This window comes from Tachyglossus aculeatus, chromosome 14 (genome assembly GCF_015852505.1).
Source record: "Tachyglossus aculeatus isolate mTacAcu1 chromosome 14, mTacAcu1.pri, whole genome shotgun sequence".
In the NCBI taxonomy this organism is placed as follows: domain Eukaryota; kingdom Metazoa; phylum Chordata; class Mammalia; order Monotremata; family Tachyglossidae; genus Tachyglossus; species Tachyglossus aculeatus.
In genome coordinates, this window is record NC_052079.1 from 21783763 (window position 1) to 21799862 (window position 16100).

Here is a 16100-nt window from a genome sequence, read left to right on the forward strand (position 1 = left end):
GTAACCTCCTCAGCACTTAGAACAGTGCTTTGCACATAGTAAGTGCTTAATAAATGCCATTATTATTATTATTATTATTATTATTATTATTAGAACACCGATCCTCTGATTCCCAGGCCTGTGCTCTTTCCACTAGGCCATGCTGTTTCCATATAGCAAATACCATAATAATAACAATATTCTGATTTTCACTATCTGATTACCAGTTTCTTTGAACTTTGAATTTCCCTATAAGAAAGTCTAATAGGAATAGACCAGGGGACAGTAAAAGATAAACGAATTGGAATGACTAAGGGAAATCAAGTTATAGAACTAGATATGAGAATTATCCAAATAACTGTAAAAGTGAAAAAGAACCTGGTTAGTGAATGGGCAGCCTAAGATAGGAAGTAGAGACCAAAACAACATTTTCTCTCCCTCACGCTTTATCTCTACATTTGGTTATTCCCCATTTTCTCCATAAATAAACATTAAAGTAACACTATGCAGAGATTTTTTTTCCTACAAAAAGTCTGTTATCCAAAACTACATATGAAATGAAATTGGGCAATGATAAAGGAGAAGAAAGTTGGAGTCGATTTAAAAAACCTTTCTAATTTTCATCTGGAAGTTGGAACCAGGGAGCTCTGAAAAGAGCTGTTTGGTATTTCCTAGGCCAGGAAGTTGAAAAATGTATTTCCTTTCGCTATTACTTTCTAGTTAAGATTAAGGCTCTCCTGCACCATCCTTTTATTTACTATTTATTGAGCATCTTCTGTGTACTTATCACCCACCTCATTAACAACAAAATCAAATTTGGTTGATGGGCATTCTATCAAAAAGAAAAAAATGAAGACCTCTAAGCTGCTCTTCCGCTTCAATCCACATAATTTTTCAATGTTTCTTCTTTCATCTCATGCAGAATCAGCAGGGATGCATTAATATCTTCAGCATTTCTGCTAAAGACTGGAAGACAGTTCCAATTACTAATTTTTTTGAAATCACAGAGAGCTAGGTGAGAGACAGAAAACAGAGACAGGAATAATTAAACTTTGTTTCACTACCTTGCTTGGGCTTAGAGAACACAGGACTGGGGACGAGGACATCCGAGTTTTAAGCCCAGTTCTGTCATTTGCTTGCTGTGCGATTTTAGGCAAGTCACTTATTTGCCCTGTGACTTAGTTTATCCGTATTAGGACTAAACATCTGTTCTCTCTCTTCCTCAGATTGTGAGCCCCATGTGGGACAGTGACCATGTCTGACCTAATTATATTTTATTATTATTAATAATAATGGTATTTGTTAAGGACTTACTATGTGTCAGGCACCATACTAAGCACTAAGGTAAGTACAAATAAATTGGGTTGGACCCAATCCCTGTCCCACACAATCCCTGTCCCTCACAGTCTCAATCCCCATTTTTCAAATGAGGTAACTGAGGCACAGAGAAGTGAAATGACTTGCCCAAGGTCACACAGCAAAAAAGTGATGGAGCCAGGATTAGAACCCATGACTTCTGAACTCCCGGACCTGTGCTCTAACCACTACACTAGGTGGTTTATCTCATTTCTTAGCACAGTGCTGAACACATAGTTAGCACTTTACAAATACCATTATCGCTATTATGATAACTGTTATTATTATCATTGTTATTATCATCATCAAGTCCTAGGCTGCAGAAAGCTAGGATTGGGTTGTTGGACAGGCTCTTGACTGAACTCCTTATCTTCCCTCCCAAACCCTACCCTCTCCCTGACTTTCCCGTCACTGTAGACGGTACTACCATCCTTCCCTTCTCACAAGCCCGCAACCTTGGTGTCATCCTCGACTCTGCTCTCTCGTTCACCCCTCACATCCAATCCGTCACCAAAACCTGCCGGTCTCACCTCCGCAATATCGCCAAGATCCTCCCTTTCCTCTCCATCCAATGCTACCTTGCTGGTTCAAGCTCTTATCCTATCCCAACTTGATTACTGTATCAGCCTCCTCTCTCATCTCCCATCCTCCTGTCTCTCCCAACTTCAGTCTATACTTCATGCAGCTGCCCGGATCATATTTGTGCAGAAATGCTCTGGGCATGTTACTCCCCTCCTCAAAAATCTCCACTGGCTACCTACACATCAAGGAAAACTCCTCATTCTCAGCTTCAAGGCTGTCCATCACCTCGCCCCCCTCCTACCTCTCCTCCCTTCTCTCCTTCTCCAGCCCAGCCTGCACCCTCCACTCCTCTGCCACTAACCTCCTCACTGTACCTCGTTCTCACCCGTCCCGCTGTCAACCCCCGGCCCACGTCCTTCCCCTGGCCTGGAATGCCCGCCCTCCACACACCCACCAAGCTAGCTCTCTTCCTCCCTTCAAAGCCCTACTGAGAGCCCACCTCCTCCAGGAGGCCTTCCCAGACTGAGCCCCCTTTTTCCTCTCCTCCTCCCCATCCCCCGGACCCTACCTCCTTCCCCTCCCCACAGCACTTGTATATATGTTTGTACAGATTTATTACTCTGTTTATTTTACTTGTACATACTTACTATTCTATTTATTTTGTTAATGATGTGCATCCAGCTTTACTTCTATTTATTCTGATGACTTGACACCTGTCCACATGTTTTGTTTCGTTGTCTGTCTCCCTGTTCTAGGCTGTGAGCCCGTTTTTGGGTAAGGACCATCTCTATATTTTGCCAACTTGTACTTCCCAAGCGCTTAGTACAGTGCTCTGCACACAGTAAGTGCTCAATAAATAAGACTGAATGAATGAATGAATGAATTAGATGCCCTTCTCGGCCAGAGTTTAATCCTCTGAAATCTTCCTGTGGCTAAAAACAATAAAACAGAGATTGGACCTCCTGAAGATTAATACATTGTGTTCCATTCACTGTTCAGTGTGTAGAAAAACCTCTCATAGTTGATACACTGGACTCGGAAGTCGGGCTGATAAGCAGTGTGGCAATTTTTTTTTGCGTGTGAGTGGATGAGAAGAAGGAGCATTGAGAGACTCAGTGCCTGTTTTCCTTCCCCTTAGACTGTGAGCCACACATGGGACGGAGCTTGTGATGGACCTGATTATCTTGTATTTACTCCAGTGTTCAGTACAGAGCTTGACACATAGCAAGTGCTTAACAAATATCACAATTCGTATTTTCTAGATGGTGGAGGGCTTAGAGAGTAAAGCGAAGGTGGTGGGAAGGAAAATAATGGAAGTGGGAGGAAGAGAATGGATGAAAAGATAAAGAGAGAAAGGAATGAGGTGGACTTCCTTCTCCAATATCTCCTGGCTCTCACCCTGTGCTGAGGCCCGATGGAAGCACCTCCCTTGGCCTCTCCTGCTTCTTCCTTCCTGTCCAATCATGAACCCACAGGATCATTTAGGTCCTGATCATTCCCTGATCACACCACAGAAGTCCCAGGCAATGCCAATTTCCTGCTGACACTATGGAACACCACTTCACCTCCACCTTCTTGTGACATGGAGACCCCAACCTCTCACCCCCCTCAAGGATTCAGTCATTCAATCATATTTATTGAATGCTTACTGTGTGCAGAGCACTGTACTAAGTGCTTGGATTCCAACCCCAAGCGCTTAGTACAGTGCTCTGCACACAGTAAGCGCTCAATAAATATGATTGAATGAATGAATGAACCCCATCTGATGGAGGGAGACAAGAGGTGTAGCCCCCAGTTTCTCTCCTCCTCTGACTCTCTTTCAAATCCTTGTCCTGGGCAGACTTGTTACACTATCTTTACTATCTGAAAAAACTGCCATGGAGAACCCCGGGATGCCCAAGTGGGAACCTTTGCTGACGAGCCTTGCTTTTTTCACAAACAAACCCATATTAATGATGAAACATAAATATATCAAGCCCAGTTTTCCCTTCTGTGAAACCTGGGTCGATCTGTGGAGGCGTCTTCCATCCAGAGGAAGGGAAAGAGAAGAGAGGAAGGGGAATCCCTTGTTTGCCCCCATCCTTGATCCCCTAAAAGACAGGGTGCCCTGACTATCAGATGAAGGTGGCATCTGCAGGACATTCCTCAAGGACACACAGCTACAGCAAAGTGTCCGAGACACATGATGACTTAAAATTCCTTTGGGCTCCTAGACTCTGGCCTCAGCTATGCTGGGAAGAGAGGGAAGAAAGATGGATCCTGCTCCCTTTGAGCAGGAATTGTGCCTATCAGCTCTGCTATTGTACTCTCCCAAGCGCTTAGTGTAGTGCTCTGAATATAGTAAAGGGTCAATTAATACCGCTGATTGATTGATTGATTACAGAAACCACCAAGTTCATTTAAGTTGATCATGCTTCAGTTGGCGGTGGTAGCAAGAGCCAGGAAGAGGAATTCTAGGAGGCAATGTTGATTGGGATGGTGGCCAGGTGGGTGGACACAGAACTCTCTGTCAGCCAAAAGCAAGGCTAACGATTGTAAAACTCAGTTATATTGCAACTTTTTCTGCCCACAGGACATCTCTCCTTGGATGTCCCACAAACACCTCAAACCTAACATGATTAAAACTCCTCATCTTCCCACTTAGACCGTCTCCTACCCCAGGATGTCCTCTGCTGTAAACACTACCACCATAATGATAATAATAATTATTATTATGGTATTTGTTAAGCACTGTACTAAGCTCTGGGATAGTTAAAAGCAAATCACCTTCCCTGTCTCACAAGCCCGTAGCCTTGACATTATCCTCCATTTATCTCTCATTCCACCCATATATTCAGTCTGTCATTAAATCCTGTCAATTGTACATTCAAACGTATCTAGAATCTGGCCCTACCTCTTCATCTAAACTGCTGTCATGCTAATCCAAGCACTTATGCCCCACTTTGATTAATGCATCAACCTCTTCACTTTTCTCCCTACCATCTCCCCTATCAAGTCCATACTTCACTCTACTGTCTATATCCTTTTTTCTAATTCATGGTTCTGTTCACATCACCCCACTCATATCCTCTAATGGTTTCCCATCTATCTCCACATCAAGTAGAAATTCCTTTAGATCGGCTGTTAAGAAGCTCGATCAGCCCTTTCCTTTCTAAATCTGCTTATCTCCCAGTAAAACTCAGTTCACACACTCTGCTCCTCTAACACTCAGTACGTGATGCCCCTGGATCTTGACTTTCACTGTCAACTCCTTATTCATGCCCTCCTTCTAGTTTGGGACTCCTTCCCCCTTCCTATCCAACATCCCACCACTCTCTCATCTTCACAGTCCTCTAAAATCATATCTCCTCCCATAAGCTTTCCCTGATTTCCACTCCCCATTTGCCTTCTCCTATGTGACACCTATGCACTTAGGTCTGTGCCCCTAAAGGACTTTGATGTTCAGCCCATCCCTATTTTCCCAGCACTTAAGTACATATCATTCATTCATTCATTCAATCATATTTATTGAGCGCTTACTGCGTGCACAGTACTGTACTAAGCGCTTGGAAAGTACAAGTTGGCAACATATAGAGACGGTCCCTACCCAACAGCGGGCTAACAGTCTAGAAGGGGGAGACAGACAACAAAACAAAACATATTAACAAAATAAAATAAAATAAATAAAATAAAATAAATAACTCTGCACACAATAAAGACTCAGTAAAAACTACCGGACTGATTGAAAGGAGGCAGGGATTGAAAGGAGGCAGGGATAGGGTCCCTTGCTTCTGGAATCAATCACATTTATTGAGTGCTTACTTTGTGCAGAGTACTGAACTAAGCACTTGGTTCAGTTGGTGGATGCCTTCCCTGCCCACAACAAGCTTGCAGTCTGGAAGGGGAGACAGAAATGAATATAAATAAATTATGGATACGTACACAAGTGCGGTGGGGCTTAGGGAGGGGTGAATAAAGGGAGTAAATCAGGGCAACACAGAAGAGAGAGGAAGAAAAGGAAATGAGGGCTTAGTCGGGGAAGGCTTCTTGAAAGAAATGTGCCTTCAATATGGCTTTGAAGGCAGGGAGAGTAATTGTTTGTCAGATATGAAGAAGGAGGGCATTCCAGGCCAGCAGCGGGATCTGGTTGAGAGGTCGGTGGTGAAATAGATGAGACAGGGGTTCAGTGAGTAGGCTAGCATTAGAGCAGCAGCGTGTGCGGGCAGGGTTGTAAGAGGAGAATAGCAAGGTGAGGTAGGAGGGGGCAAGGTAACTGAGTGCTTTCAAGTTTCTGTTTGATGCAGAGGTAGATGGGTAACTACCGGAGGCTTTTGCGGAGTGGGGAAACATGGCCTGTATGTTTCTGTAGAAAAATGATCCAGGCAGCAGAGTGTAGTGTGGACTGGAGTGGCGAGAGACAGGAGGCTGGGAGGTTAGCATGGATATCCTCGACCCCCTCCAGTCTGGCTTCTGTCCCCTACATTCCACAGAAACTGCCCTCTCAAAGGTCACCAATGACCTCCTGCTTGCCAAATCCAATGGCTTGTACTCTGTCTTAATCCTCCTCGACCTCTCAGCTGCCTTTGACACTGTGGACCACCCCCTTCTCCTCAACACGCTATCTGACCTTGGCTTCACAGACTCCGTCCTCTCCTGGTCATCTCTCTGGTCGTTCATTCTCAGTCTCTTTTGCAGGCTCCTCCTCCTCCTCCCATCCCCTTACTGTGAGGGTTCCCCAAGGTTCAGTGCTTGGTCCCCTTCTGTTCTCGATCTACACGCACTGCCTTGGTGACTTCATTCGCTCCCACGGCTTCAACTATCACCTCTACGCTGATGACACTGAGATCTACATCTCTGCCCCTGCTCTCTCCCCCTCTCTCCAGGCTCGCATCTCCTCCTGTCTTCAGGACATCTCCATCTGGATGTCTGCCCACCACCTAAAGCTCAACATGTCCAAGACTGAACTCCTTGTCTTCCCTCCCAAATCCTGCCCTCTCCCTGACTTTCCCATCTCTGTTGACGGCACTACCATCCTTCCCGTCTCACAAGCCCGCAACCTTGGCGTCATCCTCGACTCCGCACTCTCATTCACCCCTCACATCCAAGCCGTCACCAAAACCTGCCGGTCTCAGCACCGCAACTTTGCCAAGATCCGCCCTTTCCTCTCCATCCAAACAGCTACCCTGCTCGGTCAAGCTCTAATCCTATCCCGTCTGGACTACTGCATCAGCCTTCTCTCTGATCTCCCATCCTCGTGTCTCTCCCCATTTCAATCCATACGTCATGCTGCTGCCCGGACTGTCTTCATCCAGAAACGCTCTGGGCATGTTACTCCCCTCCTCAAAGACCTCCGGTGGCTACCAATCAATCTGCGCATCAGGCAGAAACTCCTCACCCTGGGCTTCAAGGCTGTCCATCACCTCGCCCCCTCCTACCTCATCTCCCTTCTCTCCTTCTCCAGCCCACCCCACACCTTCCACTCCTCTGCCGCTAATCTCCTCACCGTGCCTCGTTCTCACCTGTCCCGCCATCGACCCCCGGCCCACGTCCTCCCCCAGGCCTGGAATGCCCTCCCTCTGCCCATCCGCCAAGCTAGCTCTCTTCCTCCCTTCAAGGCCCTACTGAGAGCTCAACTCCTCCAGGAGGCCTTCCCAGACTGAGCCCCCTCCTTCCTCTCCCCCTCGTCCTCCTCTCCATACCCCCATCTTACCTCCTTCCCTTCCCCACAGCACCTGTATATATGTTTGTACATATTTATTATTCTATTTATTTATTTATTTTACCTGTACATATCTATTCTCTTTATTTTATTTTGTTAGTATGTTTGGTTTTGTTCTCTGTCTCCCCCTTTTAGACTGTGAGCCCACTGTTGGGTAGGGACTGTTTCTATGTGTTGCTAACTTGTAATTCCCAAGCGCTTAGTACAGTGCTCTGCACACAGTAAGTGCTCAATAAATACGATTGATTGATTAATTGATTGTACTCTGCTGCTGTCTCTATCTGTAATTAATTTTACCATCTGTCTCCTTCACTAAATTGCGAGCTCCTGGAAGGCAGGGATCATAGCTACCAGTCCTATTGTATTGTACGCCCCCCCAACTGCTTAGCACAGTGATCTGCACACATTAAGCACTCAATAAATACCATTAATTGATTGATTGACCTTGGCCTGTTTGAATTTACTTCCAGGAGTGCAACTAGGCAATATCTTCTACCACCCAGGAAATTCCTGCAGAGATGGGGCAGGATAATTATTCCAAACCATCACAGCCTTCACAGTGATTTAATGGGCTATCCAGACCCTCTGCAAGTTCACTTGTCTGGGTCCATTCCCGTGCCATCCAGACCCAATCACCCAAATCAGCTGAAGAAAGCAAGACCACATTCTGCATCTCAAAAAAATAAACCAAAAACTGATTTTGGGACACTAGCTTTTGCAATTCTTAACAACCTGACTTTGAATAGGCAGCCTGCTTAGGGACCACAATCCGCTCTTGCTTAAACCTGGGAACTGTGTTTCCTTTTGCAGCTCCCGAGTTCATGTAACAATGACCCTGGAGCCTTAATCCCAAGAATTGGGTTAAATAATACTAGTAGCTTCTTTAAGAAAGTGAAGTGGTTGTCCAAGACACTATTGAATGCATTTAGTCTGACAGAGAGTAAACGTAAAATCTGTTTTTCTCCAGTTATGGATTGAATCACATCAGATCTATGAATGGCCCAGAAATGTTTAGAGAGCTGGCTTTGGCCTTAGGTTCTGATTGAGCACATTATTACTATAATATCTCTTCTAAATTCTCCCAAGCCCGTGCTGACACCAATTTATCACTGATCCAATGCTTGCACAGAAATCAAAGAAAGAACCTAAACTGCCTCATGTCTAATCCAAGGCATTTTTTAAACAGAGAAAGCAATTTCTTATTAGAAGCACTAATATCAGTAAGTGAAGTTGGCTTTTCCTTTTTTAATTTTTTGGCCAGTAATATCTTAAATTGGGATAGTGCTTTCATTTTTCCTATTTTCACTTCAATGACTCACCTCATCTCAGAGCATCATTGTGTGTTGTTTGGGTGGTAAATGCATGGTTAATCTCCCATTTTCCAGACAGGTAATGAGGTCCAGAGAGGTAAGATGACTTGACCTAAGTCACCCAAATAATGGGAAAGGACTCAAATCCAGGTGCTTGCACTGTCTGTTTCCTCTAAGTAAGCAGCGTGGCCCAGTGGGAAGAGCACAAGTGTGGAAGTCAGAAGACCTGGGTTCTAATCCCCAATATGCCTTTACCTGCTGTGTGACCCTGGGCAAGTCAATTCAATTCTCTGTGCCCATTCCCTCATCAGCAGAATTGGAGTTCAATACCTGTTTTCCCTTCTAGTTGGAATGAGAACCCCATTTGGGATCTGATAATCTTTTATCTATCCCAGCGCTTAGTACAGTGTTTGGCATATGGTAAGCTCTTAATAAATGCCCCTATTATTATTATCATCATTATAATCATCAATAGTATGAATTGAGTGCTTACTATGTGCAGAGCACTGTACTAAGAGCTTAAGAGAGTACAATACAACAGTGATGGCACACACATTCCCTGTCCACAAAGAGTTTACTGTCTAGAGAGCGCTGACCAGGTTGTCTCCCATCAAATTCTTTCGTTCATTCATTCATTCATTCAATCGTATTTATTGAGTGCTTACTGTGTGCAAAGCACTGTACTAAGCGCTTGGGAAGTACAAGTTGGCAACATATAGAGATGGTCCCTACCCAACAGCTGGCTCACAGTCTATCCAAAGCCTGTCCATTTTCCCACTTTGCGTACAATTCAGCAGTAAATGCACCGTGTACTGCTCCTCTCAGTCAATCAATAGTATTTTTTGATTATCTGTCGGGTGCCAAGCACTGTACTAAGCCCCACTTTTCACTTTTGTTGTTATGCCACTTCTTATTCCACAATTTTCCACAGTTGGTTTGGCTTTCATGGTCTTAGAAAATGCTTTATTTTAAAGAGCAAGGTTGGCTTTGTGATTTTCATTTGGGTATCTGAGTTTTCCCTTTTCGTAGCTCTCCTGCTCACTTTCAGGAGACTAAACGCTTTCTTCTGTGTGTTTGGTGGTGCTTGGAAGCTCTTGGACAAAATATTCAATGCATGAAAAACACTATATTCCAAGGATTCTGCAGCACAGGTGAAACAAATCAGCTCACCTTTAACTTACTTAACACTCAGTCCTTTTGCTCCCTGCCATTATTTTATAAGCTGTTTGTTTGCAAAGCGATTTTTATGATCTGTGCTGAGGAACCAGCATATGACATAATGGACAGAGAAGTGTTAAGGCGCACAACTGCCTTCAGGGAAGAGAAAAGGTGTATTTGTCAGAAGAAGGAGAGTAGAAGAAACTAACATTGAGTAGTGTTGGATCTGTATGAATGTGGATGCATTTGTGTGTGTGCTTTAGTGGCATCCCAGGAGGATTATGTGAGAATTAATTTTGTCATTTATTTTGCATAAATCTCCAAGTATTTTCAGAAGCCTATTCCATTTTTATGCCAACACTGGAAGGATTTTTCATTTACCTAAATAGTGTAAAGCCAGTTTGCAGAGTATTTCGGCTGATTGCTTCTCTATATTTTTCTTGTTTCAGAGGGTTGGCTATATTACTTCATTACATGAGTTTTCAGTTTTGTTGCCTAAAGAGTTTCCAACATTAAGCTTCCACCTACCCTACAGGAATTTTGTGCATGAAATTCTTATCAACAGTACAAAATATGATATCTGGTATTATTCTTAGGTTACTCAGGTTTAATATACATTTATGTAAATTAACATGTACACATAACTATATTTACTTAAATGCTATACATATAGCTTTATAGCGTGGCTCAGTGGAAAGAGCCCGGGCTTTGGAGTCAGAGGTCATGGGTTCAAATCCCAGCTCCGCCACTTGTCAGCTGTGTGACTTTGGGCAAATGACTTCACTTCTCTGTGCCTCAGTTACCTCATCTGTAAAGTGGGGATTAAGACTGTGAGCTCCCCGTGGGACGACCTGATCACCTTGTAACCTCCCTAGCGCTTAGAACAGTGCTTTGCACATAGTAATAATAACAATAATGATAATGGCATTTATTAAGCACTTACTATGTCCACATAGTAATAATAACAATAATGATAATGGCATTTATTAAGCACTTACTATGTGCACAGCACTGTTCTAAGCACTGGGGAGGTTACAAGGAGATCAGGTTATCCCATGGGGGGCTCACAGTCTTAATCCCCATTTGTCAGATGAGGTAACTGAGGCACAGAGAAGTTAAGTACTTGCTCAAAGTCACACAGCTGACAATTGGCAGAGCTGGGATTCAAACTCATGACCCCTGATTCCAAAGCCCGGGCTCTTTCCACTGAGCCACGCTGCTATTATTTCTGCTTAAACTCTTTGAATGAGTCATTTACTCCTGCTCTCTCCCCTTCCAGTCTCCCACCTCCCCCCTCGACTCTCTACAATCTGGCTTCCAAACCCTCCACTCCACTGAAAATGCTCTCTTTATTTGTTTTAATGGTATCTGTTAAGCACTTACTATGAGCCAGGAACTGTTCTAAGCACTAGGGTTGATGCAAGATAATCAGGTTGGCTACAGCCCCTGTCCTCCATAGGGCTTACAGTCTTGACCCCATTTTACCTATGAGTTAACTGAGGCACAGAGAATAATAAATAATAATTGCGGTATTTGTTAAGCGCTATGTGCCAAGCGCTTACTGTACTAATCTCCGGGGTAATAATAATAATAATAATGTTGGTATTTGTTAAGCGCTTACTATGTGTCGAGCACTGTTAAGTGCTGGGAGTATACAAGGTGATCAGATTGTCCCACGTGGGGCTCACAGTCTTAATCCCCATTTTACAGATAAGGGAACTGAGGCACAGAGAAGTGAAGTGACTTGCCCAAAATCACACAGCTGACAAGTGGCGGAGCTGGGATTAGAACCCATGTCCTCTGACTCTCAAGCCCGGGCTCTTTCCACTATGCCACGCTGCTTCGGATAGGTCACAAATAGGACTCACAATCTAAGTAGGAGGGAGAACCGGTATTGAATCCCCATTTTGCAGATGAGGGAACTGAGGATCAGAGAAGTGACGTGCCCAAGATAACCAGCAGACAAAAGGGTGGTTAAAAAGCTGACTCCCAAGGCCATGCTCTTTTCATTAGGCCATGCTGTTTCTTAAATATAGCAGTATGCTCCTCCTTGCCAAATCCTACTTTGTCCAAATCCTCACTTTGACACCTTCCCCTGGGAACACCACCTAATCTTGGTTTCTCTGACATTTTCTTCTCCTCGTTCCCCTCCTACCAATCCTTGCCTTGCTTTTCCAGCCCTTTTCCATCCCTTCCATTTGCTTTTCCCCTGTCTCCCACCCCGCAAACTGTGAGTGTCTCAAGACTCAATTTTGGGTCCCCTTCTATGGTCCACTTACATACACTCCCTTGGAGAACTCATCCACTCCCACAGTTTCATATATGGATGCGTGGATGATTCCCAAATCTACCTCTCCAGTCTAAACTTCTTGTTTTTACTGCCGTCTAACATTTTCTCCTGCCTTCAGGATATTTCTACTAGGATTACTCCAACACCTCCAGCTTAAAATGGCTATTACTATCATTTTAATTATTATGGGATTGGTCACACACTTATTATGTGTCTAGCACTGTTCTAAGAACTGGGGTAAATATAAGTTAATCAGATCGGTCACAGTCGCTGTCCCACATTAAGTTCACATTCTAAGTAGGAGGGAGTGGGTTTTAATCCACATTTTATAGATGAGGAAACTGAGGCTCAGAGAAGTAACTCATCCAAGGTCACACAGTAGACGAGTGATGGAGCTTGGATTAGGACAAAGGCCCTCTGATTCCAAGGTCTGTGCACTTTCCACCAGGCTGTGCCATTTCTCTATAGAAAAAGAGTGATATATGTGGGCTCCATTTGTCTGCAACGACTCTCCCAATTCCATTAGTGACCAAACTCCGTTATTTGCCTGATACCTCTCACCTCTCCAGAGCCAAAGAAACAAATACCTCAAAAAACACTGGAGACTAGAAGAAAGAATCGGCTTGCCTATTTTCTGTTGCCCTCCTGGTGTCATGGTTTAGTATAATAGCAGTGAAAAAATTCCTTTTCAGGGCTTTGAAGAGAAGAGTTCCGAGGTCACGCTTGTTAGCTCAGATCTTATGAAAGTACCACAGGTAAACACTTCAACAGTGTAGGCTGTCCCCAAACACGCCCATCCCTGATGTAATTAGTCCAGATATCCGCGTAACACGTCAGGCGTGGATTGTAGGTCTTTGTTTAGCCACCTGAAGTCGTTGGAGCCATTTTCCAGGAGGGGTGGTGGGAGTGACAATGGATGCAGCCATAGGGGCGGAAAACTCAGGACAGGGAAGCAAACTGGACAGCAGAGTAGGAGAAATCAGTGTGGCGAGCAACCCCACATTCATTCATTCGTTCAATTGTATTTATTGAGCGCTTACTGTGTGCAGAGCACTGTACTAAGCCCTTGGGAAGTACAGATCGGCAACAGATACAGATGGTCCCTACCCAACAATGGGCTCACAGTCTAGAAGGGGGAGACAGACAACAAAACAAAACATGTGGACGGGTGTCAAGTCGTCAGAACTGATAGAATTAAAGCTAAATGCACATCGTTTATTTATTTATTTATTTATTTTACTTGTACATATCTATTCTCTTTATTTTATTTTGTTAGTATGTTTGGTTTTGTCCTCTGTCTCCCCCTTTTAGACTGTGAGCCCACTGTTGGGTAGGGACTGTCCCTATATGTTGCCAACTTGTACTTCCCAAGCGCTTAGTACAGTGCTCTGCACACAGTAAGCGCTCAATAAATACGATTGATGTTGATGATGATGATGATGGTTAACAAAATAAATAGAATAGTAAATATGTGCAAGTAAAATAGAGTAATAAATCTACATACATATATATGGTGCTCTGCATATAGTAAGCGCTTGATACAACTGATTGCTTGAGCCCGCCATCCCCTACCACCCGCTGCCTCGGTTTGACCGGAACCACCATTCTCGGCCGTTGTCAGCTTCTGTCCCGGCCCCCCTCCGCCCCCCAGTTGGTGTAGGCCCCACAAACACAAGGAAGGCACCATTTCTGCTACTTCTCTAGCCTGCTCTCCCTGGAAGTTCCCAACCTGGCTTCCAAGGGCCAGGGAGAAATGGTCCAAGATCACATTAGGGAGAAAGAAGAGGGGAATGGTAAAAGTGAGATAGCGATCCAGAGAAAGATTATTATCATCATTATTATTATTTTCATTATTAATCGTATTTATTGAGTGCTTACCATGTGCAGAGCACTGTACTAAGTGCTTGGGAGAGCAAACACTTTCCCTGCTCAAAGTCTAGAGGGGGAAACATATATTAGTATAAATGAATAAATAGATAAATAAATAAATAGCAGATACCAGTGAGCGTGGCTCAATGGAAAAAGCACAGGCTTAGGAGTCAGAGGTCATGGGTTCGAATCTCAGCTCCACCAATTGTCAGCTGTGTGACTTTGGGCAAGTCACTTCACTTCTCTGGGCCTCAGTTCCCTCATCTGTAAAATGGGGATTAAGACTGTGAGCCCCAAGTGGGACAATCTGATCACCTTGTATCCTCCCCAGCGCTTAGAACAGTGCTTTGCACATAGTAAGCACTTAACAAATGCCATTATTATTATTATATAATATATACATCTGAATATATATACAAAGATATATCTTTACAGTTGTAATAATAATAATAGTATTTGTTCATTCAATCGTATTTATTGAGCACTTACAGTGTGCAGAGCACTATACTAAGCGCTTGGATCACTTACTATGCACCAAGCACTGTTCTAAACGCTGGGGTAGATACAAGGTAATCAGGTTACCCCACGTGGGACTCCCAGGCTTAATCTCCATTTTACAGTTGAGGTAACTGAGGCACAGAGCAGTTAAGTGACTTGCCCAAAGTCACACAGCTGACAAATGGCAGAGCTGGGATTAGAATCCACGACCTCTGGCTCCCAAGCCTGTGCTTCTTCCACTAAGCCAAGTGCTATAGACTTACATTTATATGTGATATAATATATAATAAATCATATTATACATGATATATCATTTTATATTTATTTATACATCTTTCTATCTATGCATCTTTACAGATAGAAAGATATAAAGTTAAAGATTGACCCAGAAATGCCTAACTAGTTGGAGACATGGAGTCAGAGAGATAAAAATCACAAAAAGCAGCGTGGCTCAGTGGAAAGAGCGCGGGCTTTGGAGTCAGAGGTCATGGGTTCAAATCCCAGCTCCGCCAATTGTCAGCTGTGTGACTTTGGGCAAGTCACTTCACTTCTCTGGGCCTCAGCTCCCTCATCTGTAAAATGGGGATTAAGATTGTGAGCCCCCCATGGGACAACCGGATCACTTTGTAACCTCCCCAGTGCTTAGAACAGTGCTTTGCACATAGGAAGTGCTTAATAAATGCCATTATTATTATTATTATTATTAATAATAAAAAATAGCCAAAGAAAGAGGGAGACAGGTTAACAGGCTCCATGCCAATATTCACATGCACTCAGGGAAGAAAAGTCACATTCTCATTGAGATATCTTCAGTAGAAGCAGCCAGCCCAGCTGCAGCAATTAAGTATAGAAAAAGACCCTGTACTGCTTTTTTTTTTTTTAAATTCACATCACCATGGTCACTACTATCCTCATTTTCACAGACTTTTCCAAGAAAGCTTCTGCCATGGCCAGGTTGTGGAAAAAAATATGTATCTGAATCTTGTCTTCATTTGAGACACTAACAAGTAATTAACAAGTAACAAGTAACAAGTTGTTGCCAACTTGTACTTCCCAAGCACTTAGTACAGTGCTCTGCACACAGTAAGCGCTCAATAAATACGATTGAATGAAAGTAATGCTTAGCAAAGTATTTCCATTGTCCCCCTACCCTTTCAATGAACCATTGTCTGAAAAGAATGAGCCACAACTGCCTGTACTTCAGCATTTTATGTGTGAAACCAAAGTACTTTGGCACAGAGATATTCTTTTTAGTTCATGGCCTTCATAACTACTTGCCTGTTCTGATTTTTATATTCCACGGGCTAATTCTTATTTTTTCATTTGTCCTGCTTCCTCTGGGTATTTGTAATTTGTTTTTCAATTTAAAAATGTGTCAGCTATTTAACCTCTGCCAAGCCCGGCCTTTAATTCAGCAGCA